This window comes from Equus asinus, chromosome 2 (assembly GCF_041296235.1).
Source record: "Equus asinus isolate D_3611 breed Donkey chromosome 2, EquAss-T2T_v2, whole genome shotgun sequence".
In the NCBI taxonomy this organism is placed as follows: domain Eukaryota; kingdom Metazoa; phylum Chordata; class Mammalia; order Perissodactyla; family Equidae; genus Equus; species Equus asinus.
Window position 1 is genome coordinate 146,892,581 of NC_091791.1, and position 19,417 is coordinate 146,911,997.

Genomic DNA, 19,417 nt, shown 5'->3' on the forward strand with positions numbered 1-19,417 from the left:
CAACTGATGCTTCAGTATGGATAAACACAAGACTTTCATATGATCTTGTATATGAAAAAAATCCCATATTTATGTTACAAAAGGATTTAACTAATGTCTGGCACATACTTGGTGTTCAATAAACATGTGACCAGACTGTACAGGTGGCTGGCACCCAAGAGGGAACATTAAGGTGTGGTTTAAGACCCTTCAATAATCTCCATCAGCAGCTCCCCATCCCCTCATTCTTTAATGGAGTCAGTTAACATTTTTATCAATTTTTTTTGTAAATTGCTATGTAAAAGCAACTTCAAGTCTGCCCTTTCAACCCGATTGGGCTCTAGCACCCTTCCTATAGAAAAAGTGTGAAATTACCAATGGCTCTCTAACTCATCGACATGTGTTGCCTTTGAAATAATCTTGCTTTCTTTCCACAATTTACTTGTTTTCCACAATTAATTTGTTCTTCTATAGAGTAGCAAGATGAGGCATTTTTACTCCCTATGTCTCCAAATCTTTTCCTCTGACTTACCATGGTATCTGAAATGCCACCATTAAAGAGTCATTCCTTCCTATGAAAATGCCCCATCTCTGAGAATACCTTCTATCCTCGCATAAAACTATTCTCCAATCAGGCAGCCTCCTACTAATGAGAGAAAATGAACCCAGGACAGGTACATTTTGATAGGACTTGGAAAGTGAAGATGGGAGTGTGGTGGGAACCAAGATTTCATAAAGAGGGTTTGGGCAGCTGAGAGGAAGCACAAAGGGATTTAACATAACTCCTCCCACCAAAGGAGCACACAGGGCTGCACGAGGGAAGGTACATATGCTGAAGCCTCCCCATTTCTTGTTGTTTATAAACAATTTATTCAGTTCCTTGTAATGGGCAAGTTCCCAGCTAAATGCACAGATACAAGCGAGATATTCCTGGGTTAATGCAGGAGCCAGTGGGTTACAGGAGACTGAACGTCAAGGCCAAGGAAACAGCACCAAGGTTTCAGAGTCAGACCTGGCCGGAGACCCTGAGTTGAGGCTAGGCTAATGCCCGACACTGACAGCTGCTTTCTTCTCACAGCTAGGCATACTGCAAGGCATGATTTCAACATCACGTCATTTCAAGTTGTCAGGGGAAGAGATATTAAAGAAATGGAACCCTTGTCCTGATGCACCTCAGCTATTGCTGCTTTGTAAGTCACATACTAGCAAGTGAGCAAGAATTTTATAATATTCCAGGAACAATGGGCCACAGAGGGGAAAACCTCTGCATTTCTCTCTCCGTGCCTCCTTGCCTGTTTTCTTTTTTTTTTAGATTTTATTTTTTCCTTTTTCTCCCCAAAGCCCCCCGGTACATAGTTATATATTCTTCGTTGTGGGTCCTTCTAGTTGTAGCATGTGAGACGCTGCCTCAGCGTGGTCTGATGAGCAGTGCCGTGTCCGCGCCCAGGATTCGAACCAACGAAACACTGGGCTGCCTGCAGCGGAGCACGCGAACTTAACCACTCGGCCACGGGGCCAGCCCCGTCCTTGCCTGTTTTCATTCCCAACTCCCGTCCCTAAGCCACACACCCTGATGTTGAAAGTCTCGTGTACACAACAAAAGTCTCTCAGATGACAACAGCTATTTCCAAAGCAGAATCTTGTGCAGAAAAGTTTATGACTTCTCTTTTGAAAAGTTTTGAAGACAGAAAATGTCTCTAGTTAGTTATCCTCTGTGAAAAAGAGTCATCCACCCCTGACCGATGCCTAATTAAAAGCAGAATTTAGAAGACACATTTAGGATGTGGAATATGGATAAAAATAGGAAATAAACTTCAAAAAGCTATAGTCTATGAGGACTGGGCCACATAATGATCAATTCACAGATGGTCTCACTTGAAGTTTAGAAAATTGTTGCTTATGCAATTATTAGAAACCCATGAATCCACAGCTGATAATCTGCAGATTGCTGGGTAAAACTCTTTGTTGTTAGGTATGAGATGGTCAGAGTCTAGCTCAAATCTTCTCTAACCCCCAAGAAAAATGCCGAATTGGAAGGGGAGTTGCACCAGCTAAATCTCAAAGGCAAGAAAGGCCTATCAGGAGGTAGAAGATGTGCACACAATATTACAGTTTTGATTCTGTAGGGCACCTTGAGTTCCATTTGTTACTTTTCTGAATTTATCTGTCAGGAACAGACTTAAGGACATTTTACTGGGATTTAACTTTTTGTCAAAATAGAAACTTTGGTCATAGCCCTGGTTCTATAAAAATGTTTTAAAGGGGTTATTATTTCTGATTAAAATAATATTTTTAGCTAGTGATACATAACAATAACAAGAAAGTAAACATCTTTGAATCTAATGTAAGAGCAAAAACTCTTTACCAGCATCTTATTTTGAATATAGCGAAAGAGTCAGTACTGCTTACAAACAGTGGTGGGGTTCTGAAGAATAGTAAAATAAGGCATAGCCTATGGTCACAGATTTGTGTTAGGCAGTAGTGTTCTTTCTGGAAGGCACAAGTTGGAAATCTTACTACCCAAAGGCTTAAAATGTGGTTCTGAAGATAATGTCATATGAATAGGTAGACTATGAACTTCTCTGGGCCACAGCCATCTTATTTATAAAGTGGAGACATGAATGTGCTACCTGACCAAAGCTAAAGACATTTTGAAGTCTGTTCCCACTCTAGGATTTATTACTCTACTACACAGGACCCTGTTTTCCTCTGAGAAATGTTATCTATTACCACTCATCTCTCTTTTAGTCCTAGGTGACTTGTGTTCTAGACCTCATCGCCTCGTGCCTCCTCAGGGACCCTGCTTTGTCAATTTGTCCTTTTTTCTTTTTGTAACTTCTCTCTCTCTCTCTCATTGCCCTTTCTTCTCTGGACATGAACATGTTCTCCTATCTTAAAAAACCACACATACACACACACAACCTAAACTTGTTCCATCCCATATGCCCCTTTACCATCACTCTCTCACTCTTCTTTCTTTCACAGCCAAGTTTCCTAAAAGAATGCCTAAATTCAGGATCTCTCTTTCCTCTTCTCTCTCAGGAGTAACTCTTCTTGCTGAGGTCACCAGGGACCTCCTAAATGCAAGCTCCAATGGAGACATTTCAGTCCTTATCTCCCTTGGCTTTTCTCTAGCATCTGTTGTAACTCTTTCCTCTCTCGATTTCTGCAACTTCACACTCTCTTGGTACCTCTCCATCTTCATGGACAGTTTCTTCTCAGTCTCCTTCAAAGACATTCCTTTCTTCATACACTTCATCCCTAAGATGTTGATGTCTTCCATGGTCCACCCTCAGCACTCTGTCCATCTCACACTATTATTCTTTGTAGGAATTTGGTTCGTCTCATGACTTCAACTACCACTTATTCACTTGGTTCTCGGGTTACTCAGCCTGGTCCTCCTTCCAGACCTCTAGATACAAAAATTGCCCACTAGTCTTCCATGCCTATATCTTTCCCCATTGTGATGTTTAATTTTATGTGTTACCTTGGCTACACTATGGGTATCTTTCAGATGTGATTAACATTTTTTTATTCTTATTTTTTGAACCACTTTACTGAAGTATGATTGATATACAAAAAGTGGTACATATTTAATATATACAACTTGATGAGTTTGAAGATAAGTACATGCCTACGAAACTATCACCACAATCTATGCCATAAACATACCCATCACTTCCAAAAGTTTCCTCTCACCCTGTTTATTTGTTATTAATTTCGTATGTGTGATAAAAATACTTATAAGACCTACCCTCTTAGCAAAGTTTTAAATATACAATATTGTTAACTGTAGGCTCTATGCTGTACAATAGGTCTCTGGGACTTGTTCATCTTGCATAACTGAAACCTTGTACTCTTTGATTAATACCTCCTTGCTTCCTCTCCTCCCAAGCCTCTGGCAACCACCATTCTACTCTCTGCTTCTATGAATTTGACTAATTGCAGACTCTTCATATAAGTGGTATCACGGAGTATTTGTCCAGATGCGATTAACATTTACAATCAGCTGACTTTAAGTAAAGCAGATTACCCACCATAATGTGGATGGGCCTCATTCAAACAGTTGAAGGCTTTAAATGCAAAAGACTGAGGTTTCTCAAAGAAATTCAAAGGATTTCTGCCTCCAGAATGGAACACAGAAATCCCGCTTGAGCTTCCAGGCTTTAGACCTAAGACTGCAACATCAGCTCTTACCTGAATCTCCAGCTTGATGGCTTGTCCTATGGATTTTGGACTTGCAAGCCCCTACAATGGCATTATTCAATTCCTTAATATCTATGTATCTATGTATCTATCTATCTAAATATCTACCTATCTACCTATCTCCTTTTGGTCCTGTTTCTCTGGAAAACCCTGACTAATACCCCCATCATCTACACATCATGTCCAAATCCCTTAGCACACCTACAAGGATCTTCATGATCTGGCTGTCGTCAACTTATTCAGCCTCACCTGTCATTTTTATACATCCATCCTCCCCTCCTTTCCTACTGACTCTTCGGTCATTCCCAGAGCTTGTCACATTCTTTTGCACCTCTATGCCTTTGCACTATCTGTCCACCTAAAAAAAAACTCTGTCCTCAGAACACAGCTCAAGCTGCACCCCGGGCTCCGTGAAGGAGGTAGGCAGAAAAAGCAGTTTCTTCTTCTATGTTCGAATTGCACTTTGGACTCACCTACTTCCTTTAAGCACTAGTCGTATTTATGGAATTATTCCATATAAATCTCTCCCCTCTTAAAAATCTTGTTTGAATTTCTAGCATCTAGTGTAGTGTCTGGCACATGGTAGGCAACTGGCCATCAAGAAAGATTTGAGGGGCCGGCTCCGTGGCCGAGTGGTTAAGTTCGCGCGTTCCGCTGCGGTTGCCCAGGGTTCGGATCCTGGGCGCGGACATGGCACCGCTGGTCAGGCCACGTTGAGGCGGCGTCCCACATCCCACAACTAGAAGGACCTGCAACTAAGATATACAACTATGTACCAGGGGGGTGTGGGAAATAAAGTAGGAAAAAAAAAAAAAAAGATTGGCAACAGCTGTTAGTACAGGTGCCAATCCTTAAAAAAAAAAGGAAGATTGGCAACAGTTGTTAGCCTAGGTGCCAATATTTGAAAAAAAAAATTTGATTGACAGTAAAAATTCTCTGCTTAAGATATTAAACGGCTGCCCGTCACTTTCAAGATAAAGCCTCCTCGGTGCAGCATATAGGGTCCCCATCTTCCCCCCTGCAGCCTCATGTCCCAACAGGCCTCCACAGCACCCACATTTCTAGTCATGCTGAATTAGCTGCAGTTCTCTCAACAAGCTTAGCTTCCTTGCACTTACTTCTTCACCCTTTGTTCACCTAATAACATTCTCTCTCCCCTCAAACCATTTGGCAATTTCCATTGTCCTTTTAATCTTCACCTCAAGCTTTATCTCTCCTGTGAACCCTATTCTCATCCCCTCCTTGCTCTTTCCTGTGTTCCCTTAGCATTGTGCACTTATTCTACTGAGTGTGATTGTGGGCTTCTTAGCCTACCAGCTGCAGGATATAAGTCACAGTCTATCTGCCCTTCCTCTTCTGCAGCCCCTTGAGGACTGTGCAGAGCCCCACTGCTGCCACTATGTTGCATTTGAATTCAACAGAGGGGTGTGGAAGGCGGAGCAAAGTGGAAGGCTTCTGCTGAAGACAATCCCTTGACTACACAGTTTGTCCAATGCCTGCCTTGTAGGCCGTTCCTCTGAAGATGCGACACTTGCCTTAAGAAATACTCAGCAATTGTCATTTTAAAACAATGTTGATTACCTTGCAATGGTCCATCAAGATCTGGCAAGTTTCAGCATTTCAGAAACAATTCTCTACTGTAATCTAAGTAATCATATATAGAAAGATTTAAAAACCATAGGACGTCTGAAAGATTATAATTTCAAACTTCACTTGGGGGGAGCAATGAAGGGACTGAAATCATTCCTATTCCCTTCTAACCACAAGTCTTTCTGCAGCTCCTTCCTCCCACCAGGTACTTCTGCTTTCATGCTGCCACCCTGACCATCATTGCCAGCTGACCCACTCTACCTTCCCACTCTCCACCCCCAGGGGCTTTCCTCTTCATAGACCTTTTGGAATCCATACTCTCCATCAAAATGAATCTCTGTATCTCAGTCTATCAGCCAGCTGATGGTGATGATCTTTGCAAAATATTAATGGATGATCTTCTCCTGAAAATCTTTAAAAACACTGCCTTTGAACCAGATCCTTCTGTTATAATGTCCATGTTTGGCCCCAAAGTGCATGTTTCCCCTGCTGAGATACAGAAGTGCTCATAGCATGTAGATCATAACAACTACAGGAATGTCATAACATTTACTAAAAACTTTTCCTCTTTTTTCCCTTTCCTGTCCTCTTTCAACAAGTGTATTTCGAGGTCTACAGTGAAGATTTATGTGTCACACTACCCAGACATTACTAAAAGTATAAGAAAGCAATTATTAAGAAGCAGTGCATATCATATTTAAAGAGATGTAAGTTTTTGATTTATTCACACTGAATATTTTGAGGGAGAAGACGTATATTATATTGAACCATGTAAAATCGCCAACCCTATGTGGTAGTGGTTCTCAAATTGTGGTGTGGAGATCCCAGGACGTTCCCAATTCCATTTTGGGGGTCCACAACACTATTTTCATAATAACACTAAGACGTCATTTGCACTTTCACTTTTTTTTCCCTCTTACAGATGTACAGTGGAATTTTCCAGAGGCTGTATGATGTGTAATATTCTAACAAATTGAATGCAGAAGCAGATGAGAATCCATCTGTCTTCTATTAAGCCAGACATTGAAGAGATTTGCAAAAACGTAAAGCAAACATCACTCTTTTCGCTAATTTTTTTTTTGTTTGGCAAAATACAGCTTTTTTTCATAGAAATGTATAATTTATGTTAACACGTAATGGATTTATTATTTCTAAATGATTTAATAAATATTTAATTTTTTGTTTTAATTTAGATTACAATGAATATCAATAAATATATCCTACATTAAAAAAGCTCTTTAGACTCTCAATTTTTAAGAGTGTAAAGGGGTCTTGAGTTGAAAAATTTGCTTTATGGTATTTGAAAATAGTGGCCTTTTGTTTCAAAGACAGAGCAAGAGATGTGAAGTGCTTCCCTAGGAACTAAACGAGATTAATAATGGGAGTGGTTGTTAAGGGTTTCATCTGATCCTGAGTGTCAGAGGCACTTCTGGGTTCTTTCATAATTTATTTTTTGTGGTTGTGATAATATGGGGCTGTCTACAGCATGGAGCCCATGGCAAAGACCCCCGTTTCCTGGGCCTAATGGCGGTACTGTAGAAGAGCAATAATAATGAGAAAATTAGCTGACTAGAGATGACATAGTAAGATTTTCACTTCAACAACAAAAATGGTAAAACACAGCTGTGTGTTCCTCTTCTTTGCTCCAGTCAAAATAAAAAAATAGATTTATCCGAGGCCATATGAATAGGAAAAGTCTGAATTGTACTTAAGAGATGCACAATTTAAAGAGGAAAAAGGATCCACTTTCTGCCCACTTAGGCTCCTTTGGGAGCACAGAGTCCCAGGAATCTCAAGTCATCAATTGTGTTTACTTAGAAGTTAATTTACCTAATAAGAAAGGGGCAGGGCCTAAAGGAGAAATCCTTAAAACTCTACATAAAAGAACAGGAGAATAAATGGAAAGATACAACATATTCCTGGATTAGGAAATGGAACATTATTGAAAATGTCATTTCTCTCCAAATCACATTTTGGGTGAAATGCAATACCAATCAAAATTTGCATAAATACTCTCTGAACCAGCAATGTATTATATTAAAAATCAGAAATCCATGATATCAAGCTTATTTTCACTCTTTAAAACTTAGTTCATGTTTCATTTTTTTTTCCTCCAGTACTCAGATGTCCACAGTGGGGGTATTTTTGTATAGTCGTCTCTCTGGAATGGTGAATAACTTATAAACATGGACGCTGCCCCAAACAAGGAATTCCTGACTTGCACTATCATTATTTCTTCTTGAACTTGATGTTAATGTCCAAATGTCCTCAAGGAGACCAGAAACTAGAATTTGGCAACAAGAGGCACTAAGGTACTGACCAAACTGAGGATGCCCATAGGTGTAGCAGTGCTGGACTTTCTTTACGGTTATACACTCCAAACCCAATGGATGTTATTATCCATCTGGTTAATTTGAGCAACTTCATTAGCATCACGGATTTTAAGGAAATACTGGGTGCTCTATAACAGAAAAGCGCAGACCATAAAGCACAAAACTTGATGTAATATTCTTTTGTGTGGAAATCATTAAAGACTTTCAAGATGTGGAGAACTGGGCAGTCAGAGATTTGGGAGGTAGAAACTAATGGGGAGCATGGATAATTTTAATAAATAGGTGAATCAGAGGGAAAATGATAAATTACCATCTTGATCTTATCTTAATTTAAACCTATTATGAGAACAAGGTTGACAGATTTGAAACCACTGACTTAAAAAAAAAATCCTGAAGTATAACAAGCATACAGAAAAGTGCACAATCGTGAATGTACATCTCAATGAATTTTCACAAATTGAATACACCTGTGTAACTAGTGTCAGATCAAGAAAGCTAACATTACCCCAGAAATTGCCTTGCTCCCCCTTCCAGTTGCTACATTGCTCCCCCATCAGACACATACCAAGGGTAACTATTACTCTCTTTTCTATCAGAATAGGTTATCTTCGCTTGTTTTTGAACTCTATATAAATGGAATCATACAGTATGAATTCTTTTGTCTTTGACTTCTTTTGCTCATCATTATGCTGTAGGATTCATCCATATTGTTGTATGTAGTTGTGGTTCATTCATTCTCATTGTAGAGTAGTATTACATTGTATGAATATACCACATTCATTCTACTGTAGGACATTTGGATTGAATCTAGTGTTTCCGTTGGGCATATACCTAGGTTTGGAATTGCTGGGTCACAGAATATGTATCTGTTCAGGTTTAGCAGATATGCCCAAACAGTTTTCCAAGGTGGTTGTACCAATTTATACTCCCACCAGCTGTGTATAAAAGCTCTGGTTGCTCCAAATCCTTGCCAACACTTGATATTTTCTGTTCTTTTCATTTTAGCCATTTTGATAGCTAAAATGATGTCTTATTATGGTTTCACTGTGCATTTCTTTGATGATTAAAGAAGTTGAATACCTTTTAAAATATTTATTGGTCCTTTGGATAGTCTCTTTTATGAAATGTCTGTTCAAATTATTTGTCCATTTTATGATGGGGCTTTCTTTTTCTTATTGATTTATAGAAACTCTTTATATATTCTGAGTATGCTTCTCTTTTATTTACATATTGAGACTATCTTCTTTCACTCTGTGTTATGTCTTTTTACTGTATTATTGATGTCATTTGGTGAACAAAAATTTATAACTGTTTAATTGTCCCAATTTATCACATTTTTCCTCCTTCATGGTTAGTGTTTTTGTGTCCTGTTTGAGAAATATTTGCCCATTCTAAGGTCATAAAGCTATTCTCTTGTTTTCTTGTAGAGTTTTTATTGTTTTACTCTTGACTTTTAAAATGTCTGAGTTGGGAAAGGTATGAAACATCCATCCAAATTGAAGTTATTTTAAAGATCTGGTCACAGAACACTGTGATATCCAATCTGAAGAAGTTGAACAAGTAGCTCTCTAAAGCAAGAGTACTAGGGAAAGCAATTACACAACTCCCACTCTACTTGAGCCAAATGTCTCTAAGTAGGCCACGTTGCAAGCCACTCAAATTAGTTTAATTACCAAGGAACTGGGAAAAAAAATAAAGCAGGGTGAGGTTTTCCACATAGGAAAAAAAATGTAGATCATCTGAAGTAGAATCTGAGTTTTTTTAATCTCTTGTGCCTGGAACTTCTTCTCACAGAAGTAGTTTATATCTTTCCCTCCACTAATACTTCTGATACCATGGCCTTGCTCCATCATTTATCCTCTCCTTTTTCACCTTCAGTTTTTGGTTGGCTCCTCATTTTCCTTTTCAGCCTGCAAATAAGCTCAGTCTCCCCACTTCATCACTCAATGGAAACCCTCAACCTCTTTCCTCACACACTCTTTTCCTCCATTGCCAAAGTCCACAAAAAGGTAGTCAAATTTGCTGCCTCTACTTTCTCACATCCCATTTCTCCTTAACCACTTGCCCTATCTTGTCTATTGCTTTTACCAGTCTATGGAAATTGCTCTCTTGAAGATTCTCAAGAGTAGTGTGTCCAAAGTGAATTTTTTCACTTCCCCCAAGCCTTATCTTTTATGTTTCTTATTTCTGTTAATAGTATACCATTCTCTCAAACACTCAGGTTGCCAATAACCATACATCCATGTCTGCAACACTTCTTCCGTTTGGCCTTTCTCTTCCATTCCTCCTGCCAATTTCTACACGATCTCATTACCTCTTACCTAGCTATTTTAATGGTCTTCTACTTGCCTTCCTTGCTCCTAGTGTGCTCTTATCCAACCTATCCTGTACAAAACTAAAAGATTAATCTTCTTAATTCAAAGTTCTACCCTTATCATGTCGTAGTTTGAAGACCTTTAGTAGTTTTTCTTATTGTCTTTAATCCCACCACAAACTAGATCAAACTCATTGTTTTTACTCACCCATAGTACAGTAAGAACTATTTCACTTCATGCTTTCTTCTGATTTTCCTACTTCTGTTCATGCAGTTCTAGATTCTCCCCACTTCCGAATGTCTAAATTCTTCCTGTTTTTCAACATAAAGTTCAACCCCTTAATGACTACTCTTTCCCATCTTCTTTATCAGGTAAATTCCTCTTTATCCTTCAAGAACCAGCTCAAACATCATTTCTTTCTATACTCTCTGTAACCTGAGTTAATTACTTTTTTTTTTAATGGTATGCTTTTTGGTGAGGAAGATTGGCCCTGAGCTAACATCTGTTGTGAATCCTCCTCTTTTTTCTCCTCAAAGCCCCAGTACATAGTTGTATACCCTGGTTGTAAGTCATTCTAGTTCTTCTCTGTGGGATGCCGCTACAGCATGGCTTAAAGAGTGGTGTTTAGGTCTGCGCCCAGGATCTGAACCGGCAAACCCCAGGCTGCCAAAGCCGAGCACACAAACTTAATCATTTGGCCGTGGGGGCCCAGCCTCTGAGCTGATCGCTCTTGATCTCTGCTTCCAAAGCACATTGAACATACCACTATAAAAAAGTCCCTGCCACATAGTACTGCAATTATTTTCTTGTGACTTTTTCCACTAGTAAGCTCTCCGCTTTGCAAAAGCAAGTATAATACAATTTAAATATTTGCATCCCCAGTGTCTAGCCTGATATCTTACACAGACACTCTATGATAAATCTCTATCGACGGAATGAGTGAATCCGTTTTTGATCTTCTCCAGCTGGAAGTGATTTCTCTTTATTAAACTGACATAGCAATTTCTCTATACATTTCATGTCATGTCACCTTCTATCATGTGTAATTGTTACTTATGTAAACATCTTATATTCTCTGATAGATTTTTATTACCTAGAGACTCTGCCTTATCATATCTGAGGATCTCACAGAGCCTAGTAAGAGGGACCCTTATGTATCAACATCACTGGCACAACCACACTTGGCCTTTGATTAGGACAGACTATGACACACCTAAAGAGCACAATATTCCAAAGCCAAAGGCCTAGAGACAGGCCAAGGCAAGCTACTAAGAAACCTGGTTCACCCCTGTCTTCAGAAACTTGTAGTACAAGTTTCTATAAATAAGATAAGTATTGCTGCTTGGGAAAGCTGTTCACTTTTTAAAATTCATTAATTTGTAAACGACTTTGTGGAAAAAAGGGGGATGTGCTTAGAGGAGTTACTACAAGCCAGGGATTTTCACATGCCTTATCTCTAAATCACCGTAACATTATGAGATGAGCATTATTATTCTAAATTTGCAAATAAGCAAAACAAGGCTCAGAGTGCTTTAGTGACTTACTCAATATCACGGAGCTGGTGAGTGACAGATCAGGATTTGAAAGCAGGCATGCGAGACTCTCAAGAGCAAGCTCTTTTCCTCCTCCTCATGCAATATACTCAGGAGGTTCCTGGAGAAATGACTGGAGAAACCCCTGAACATAGGGGGAGCATAACCTGCCAGGACCAAGGGTCAAACTTGTTTCAAATTTTGTATTGAGGGAATCCTTGAGGAACACAAATAAACTTGCCAAGCTAAAGTCTTTTTTTAATCTTCTTTTGTTTTTTGCTGGGAAAGATTTGCCCTGAGCTAACATCTGTTGTCGATCTTCCTCTTTTTTTTCTTCTCCCCAATGCCCCAGTACCTAGTTGTATATTCTAGTTGTAAGTCTTTCTATGTGAGCTGCTGCCACAACATGGCTACAGACAGATGAGCAGTGTGGTTCTGTGCCCGGGAACTGAAGCCGGGCCGCTGAAGTGGAGTGTGCTGAACTTTAACCACTAGGGCATCAGGGCTGGCTCTCTAAGTTTTATCTTGAGCACCAGGTGCTTCCTAGTAGGCTTAGGGAACATTTCCAGAAGACATGGAGGAAAGATGGTAGTTGTAGGAAAACGGAATGGAGGTTACAGGATTTATAGCTCGGAATCAGAAACATCAGAACAGTTTGGGAACCAAGCAAACACACTCTAGTAGGAAACACACTGGAGAGGACACATTTCGATCTTAAGTATAGTGTGTGCATGGCCCTAGACATGCTTGGTTCAGTTCAACTAACATTTAAAGTGTGCTGGGCACTACAACAGGTGCTAGGAATACAAAGAAACAAATGCTTCCTGCCTTCAAGACACTGACAGTCTGGCATGGGGCAGACTGTTGACAGAAACAAGGGACAGGGTCTCAGGAGAGAGTCTTTTCTAGACATTTCCTGAAAAAAGAGTGATCCCATCTTCAGAAGGTGGATAGAAGGGGAATCTATGGGTTATCAACAACAGGTAGGCCAAAGGTTCTCTGTTTACTCAACACTGGGCTTGATGATCAGTCGCCTTGATGTCTTGTCCACCTAACATTTATATATGAGCTGCAGCATATGTGTCACCCACTGCTTAGGCTCTACCCCAAGAATAATTAAGTAAATTTAAACATGGCTTCACATAGGTAGGTGAATGAATTAGAGGCTTTATTGTCTTTATGTTCAATGCTTAGAATAAGGATTAAAACTTCTACCTCCACTTCCAGTATTCCAATTGACAGCTATGCATTCATGAAACCTAGCAGTGTGCCTGGGATTTAGAACATTCAGTAAATTGTTGAATAAATGAACAAAGCTGTTATGGGCCAAACACAGTGTGAAGCACTATAGAAAATACAAAGGAATACCTCTGATGATGTAAACATTTATGAGAAGAAATTAAGACCCATGAAATAATCAGCAAATGATCAGTTAGTAAAAAGGGAGATCAGCATGGACTGGAGTACACAACACCTGTCAAGAGACTGAAGAGAAAAGTACTCATCAAGAGACCTGTACTCCAGTTTTCTAAAACTAGCTATGCTACCTCATGCAGAACACTTCCCCCTTCTATTCCTTCATTTTCTCACTTTTAAAATGAGGAAACTGTCTTCAGGTGATCTCTGAAGGCCTTTCCAACTCTTAATTTTTATGTTTCTATTTATAGATGGGGAAAGCCTTTAAATATAAGAATGGAAACACATTTAATTGATATGGTTTAAAAAACAAAACAGGGCTAACCCACTGGCATAGTGCTTAAGTTCATATGCTCCGCTTCAAAGGCTCACGGTTATTGGGTTTGGATCCTGGGCGGGCACCTACACACTCTTCATCAAACCACGGTGTGGCAGCATCCCACATACAAAATAGAGGAAGATTGGCAACAGATATTAGCTCACAGCCAATCTTCCTCACCAAACAAAACAAAAAAACCGCCAACAGCAAACGGTGTACATTGAAAAGTCCTGCTCCCATGGGCTTACATTTATGGGTAACCACTTTTATTAGTGTCTTGGGGATTCTTTGAGGGCTTCTTTATACGAATACAAGCATATACAATCATATACATATCTTCTCCCTTTACTAAAGGTAGCACACTAGAGACACTTTCTGTACCTTCCTTTTTAAACTTAATCATAATTCTTTATATAAAGCTGGAGATGTTTCCCTACCAGTACTTATAGATTCCTCTTCTTTTCTACAGCCCATATAATAAATATTTGGTGCTCTAGACTGAATGTCTGTGTCCTCCCCAAATTCCTATGTTGAAACCTAATCCCTGCTGTGCTGGTATTTGGAGAGGGGTGCCTTTGGGAGGTGTTTAGGTCATGAGGGTGGATTAGTGCCCTTGGGGCTTTATAATCTGACTAATATCTAGCAGATGCTAGTCTCCCCTTAGTGTTCTTTGCCAGGGTTTTCTGTCCATTTGTGCTTATTTATTTTTTCCATATGAGCTTTAGAATCCACTTGGCTAGCTCCCCTCCTCCCATTTCCACGGATCCCCAAAAAATCTTGTATTTTTGACATATATTAAATAAAGACATAATATTTTTATGATGTTAAATTTCTTAACCAAGAACAAGGTTTAATTTTCCATTTGTTCTTACTGTTGTGACTTTCAAGATTGTTTTAAAATTTGAAGGTAGAATTTGAATGTTTATGTTTGATAGGTTTAGAGAGGCAGAAAATTGGAGTGAATATGTTTCTCAGAGGGAGAATAATTTCTGAGTCAGATATGAACTCAAAGACTTGGTAGTCTTTGGGGCAGTAAAGAACCTAACTTGATAAAAAGAGGAAAAAGAAGCTAACATTGCCTGCTATGTGCCAGGAACTACGCTAAGTGTTCTCACATACTATCATCCTTGACTGCAGGTCTGCCCAAACCCAGGGCTGGAAAGGTCCAGATCTAGGATGAGCCTAGATGTCCACATAGGTACCCTGTAGGGTAATGCTCAGCGGAGTCTCAAGCTGAAAGCAATATCTGACGAAGACAACAGTGGTAGGCAGGCAGGACGGTCTGGGGGCAGGAAGGGAAGGTTAAATTCAAAGAGAACAAGATTCAGTAATCTGAAAGAAAAGTGATAGTCTTATTTAGGGTAAAGTCCTTGCTTGTGGAGATAAAGGCATAAATAAAATAGATTTCTTTTCAGGGAGGAGAAGCAATTTGGATTAAAGAATGAAGAATGTTTGGCTTTGCAGACACTGCTGTCAGTGCCACCGAGCTATGGTCAACCCCAGTGTTCTTCCGACATTGATGTCCATGGCGAGCCCTCAGGCCGTCTCTTTTGAGCTGTTTGCAGACACAGTTCCAAAGGCAGCAGAAAACTTTCATGCTCTTGAGCAGTGGGGAGAAAGGATTTAGTTATAAAGTTTCCCGCTGTCACAGACTTATTCCAGGGTTTATGTTCCAGAGTGGTGACTTCACATGCCATAATGGCACCGGCAGCAAGCCCACCTGCAGGGAGAAACTTGATGATGAGAGTTTCATCCCGAAGCATGTGGTCCCAGTTTCTTGTTCATTGCAAACGCTGGACCCAACACAAATGGTTCCCAGAACTGTTTTCATCTGCAGTGCCAAGACTGAGTAGTTGGATGGCAAACGTGGTCTTTGGTAGGGCAGAAGAGGAAGCCATGGAGTGCTTTAGTCCAGGAATGGCAGGACCATCAAGAGGCTAACTATTGCTGACTATGGACAACTCCAGTAAATTTGACATGTTTTATCTTAACCTCTAGATCATTCCTTCTGCAGCTCAGGAGAGCATCTACCACCCTCATCTGCTCACTATATCCTATAATCTTTGTACTCTCACTGCAGCTCTTTGGGTTCCATGTTCTTATTCCCTTCCAAATCCAGGTGCACTGCAGAGCTAAGTTTATCATTATGAAATAAAAACTAAACAAAAAATGAAGAGTTTTGAGCCTGTACTAATGGAGAAAGATGGTACCTTGGAAGAAGAAAGCAAAATGAGTTTCATTTGAAGAGTTTAATGGGAAGAGGGATACCTAAGTACTTTCTTCTAGGTGCTGCATGAATGTTTGTACAGATGGCAGAAGGGCAGACAAATCAATTTTTAGTACAAGTGAAAAATTAAAAATCTAAATTTACACCAAGACTTTGGGCTTCAATGTTTTACTAATACATTACCTTGCCTACTGTTTGCCTGTTGCAGGGAGTGGTGGGTTAGCTGGTCGGGAAAAGCAGCTTTCAGCTTCCCATCCTATTGAAAGCCTTCTCAGGAGGTTGGGGTGGGGCGTTTTGGAATTTATGCCCTTAAATAATCTGTAAGTGTTCTCTTTCTCTAACTTGAAACTCAATTTCTCATTTCCTAGTTTTCCATCTCTTTGGGCTTGAGTACCAAATCTTTTTTCAGAATCAAACATAGTATAGCTTCTTCAATGATTCTGTGCTTTTGCCTGGTCAAAGGACATCTCTGTGGATAAAAGTGGAGTTTGTGCTCTTTAACTGTCGGGTTAACTTTTTCTGGCCTGGAGATGCAGAAATCCAGGGGCAGGGAAAGTGTACCATGGAGCTGCAAGTCTGTCTCACATGACCCACTCTGTGGGCTAATAAGCAAGGGATAGTTTTAAGCATAGTTGAGTCTAGATTTGCCTAAGGATGGTGCTTTTTAATTGAGTGGATGGGTGGGTGAGGCGAAATAAAGGGAGTGTAAATACCCAGATCCCACTTAAGGCCTCAATGGATGGACCCTTTCTTGGATTCAAGTCTTGCTTTAACTCCAAGTGCTTGTAGAATCTGGTCTCTTCCCTCCACACATTTCAGGGTTGGTCTTTTGTTAAACGCTGCCATACTATATATAAGTATTCTTAAAGCTCCATGGTTAGAACCAGCTTGGGAGTAGACGGTTGTCCCAAGCTCCCTTATATTGCAAACTTGGCATGTCCTTGGGAAGAGAAAGGAGAAAGCAAGCTCAGTTTTAGTTGGGGGATGTTTCTACCTTGCACTTACTCCATTTCCTGAGCTGCACAGGCATGGCTTCTAATTGAGGGGGATGTAACTCAACAGGGTGGAGTCCGGATGCAGGAAGGAGGAGGATGGAAGTCAGTATGTTATGACTGAGCTGCTTCTCCCGCCTCAGCTTTACTGAGATATCATTGACATAACATTGTGTAAGTTTAAGGTATACAACATGATAATTTGATATACATATATATTGTGAAATGATTACTACAATAAGGTTAGTTAACACAACATTATCTCACAGTTACTTTGGATTTTTTTGTGGTGAGAACATTTAAGAACTACTCCCTTAGCAACGTTCAAGTATACAATACAGTATTGTTAACCAGTCACTATACTGCACATTAGATCCCCAGAACTTATTCATCTTATAACCGGAAGTTTGTATCCTTTGACCATCTTTACCCATTCCACCCTCTCCATCACACTCCCCCTCACCAACCCCTGGCAACCACCAATCTACTGTTTCTATGAGTTTTGTTTTTTGAGATTCTACATAGAAGTGAGATCATACAGTATTTGTCTTTTTGTCTGACTTATTTCACTTAGCATAATGCCTTCAAGGGTGAGTTCTTAATCTATGTTCTGAAAGTGAGATAAGAATATCAGCTCAGTTATCTGGAACAGTAACTGACACAAATACGTGTAACAATGGTCAAATGACTTGTTGGAGAACCAGAGCTTGGTGAGTTAGGTCTGGAATTGTATTGGTTCACTGTTCTATGGTTTCCTTAAGGTGCAGTATAGCTTCAACACCTGCCTTGGGACTCTGGCTGCCTTAACAGAAAAGCAGAGGACAAGACCTCTGAAATCTTCCACATGTGAGTCTGTCTACCTGTTGTGCGTGGCTTTCACTCCTAAAAGGAAATCAGCATGGAAGAAAGGGCAGTCAGGGGCTGGCCCGGTGGTGCAGTGGTTAAGTTCGCAAGTTCCGCTTGGCGGCCTGGGGTTCACCGATGTGGATCCCGGGTGCGGATATGGCACCACTTGGCAAAAGCCATGCTGTGGTAGGCGTCTCACGTATAAAGTAGAGGAAGATGGGCATGGCTGTTAGCTCAGGGCCAGTCTTCCTCAGCAAAAAGAGGAGGATTGGCAGTAGTTAGCTCAGGGCTAATCTTCTTCTTCTTCAAAAAAGAAAGGGCAGTCAGTCATGTCTAAGAAGCAGCATGGTATAGTAAAAACAAAACATGAATTTTTGGAGGCAGACCAAATGAGAAAAAAAACCCCTAATTTTTCTATTTTCTACCTGTGTATTACTTACCTAGGGTCTACATTTTCTCATTTATAAAATGGGGATAACATCTACCTTTGAAGAGATTAAATATGACGGCATGTAGTAGCTGCTAAAAAATGCATGGTAAGTGAAGCCCAATATGTACTAATGCCCAGCATTTTAATTTCCATGCTTGGTAAGACATTTAAGTTGAAGATTCTTTGTAATTTCAGCAGGTGTCATAATTACTCAGAATAACAAAAGACAATGAAAGCATAATTGTAGTCATTAGTTATACACTCAAATTATTTAAACAATCTTTCTAGTATAGAAAATTTCAACATATACAGAAGTAGAGAGAACATGAAGAAGCCCCAAGAATCCATCATTCAGCTTCTACAATTATCATCCCGACTTCTCTTATTTCCTAGATACTGCCACAATCTATACCATGTTGTGATTCCAAATAACTCTGAAACAAATCCCAGATATATCATTTCCTCTTAAATATTTCAATGGCTTTCTAAAAGATTCTTGTTTAAAAAGCTTAACCAGGAGCTGGCCCCATGGCCCAGTGGTTAAGTTCAGCATGCTCTACTTCAATGGCCTGGGTTCGGTTCCCAGGTGCAGACCTACATCACTTGCTGGCGGCCAAGCTTTGGTGGCGACCCACACACAAAACAGAGGAAGACTGGCACAGATGTTAGCTCAGGGCAAATCTTCCTGTGCAAAAAAAAAAAAAAAAAAAAAGGAAAAAGGAAAAAGCTGAATTGACATTATCATAACAAAACATCACAGTTCAACAAAAGTAATATGATTTCCTGGAGCATTAAATATCCAATCAGGGCCAGCCCCGGTAGCCTAATGTTTAAGTTCAGTGTGCTCTGCTTCAGCAGCCAGGTTTGGTTCCCTGGCTTGCTTCCTGGGCAGGGACCTACACCACTCGCCTGTCACTGGCCATGCTGTGGCAGCAGCTCACATACAAAATAGAGGAAGACTGGCCATAAATGCTAGCTCAGGGTGAATCTTCACCAGCAAAAAAAGCCAAGCCAAAACAAAAAAATCCAATCAATCACCGGTGTGTAACACTAATTTACAGCCCATTAAGTGAACGAGTTTACACCAGCACCTATATACCACTTATTTCAATTCAGGAGACAGAAGGATTCCAAACTCCAAGCCGCGCCTGAAGTGCAAATTAAAATTTGGGAGTATTAAACAATTGAAGGATTTCCCAATAGTCACCTGCCATTCCTAAAGAGTTCATGGT

General features: G+C 40.0%; 1 pseudogene; it reads left to right on the forward strand.

The window, feature by feature from the left end:
- The first annotated feature begins 15,285 nt into the window (after positions 1-15,285).
- On the forward strand, positions 15,286-18,904 carry LOC139042594 (peptidyl-prolyl cis-trans isomerase A pseudogene; annotated as a pseudogene).
- Positions 18,905-19,417: the final 513 nt, after the last annotated feature.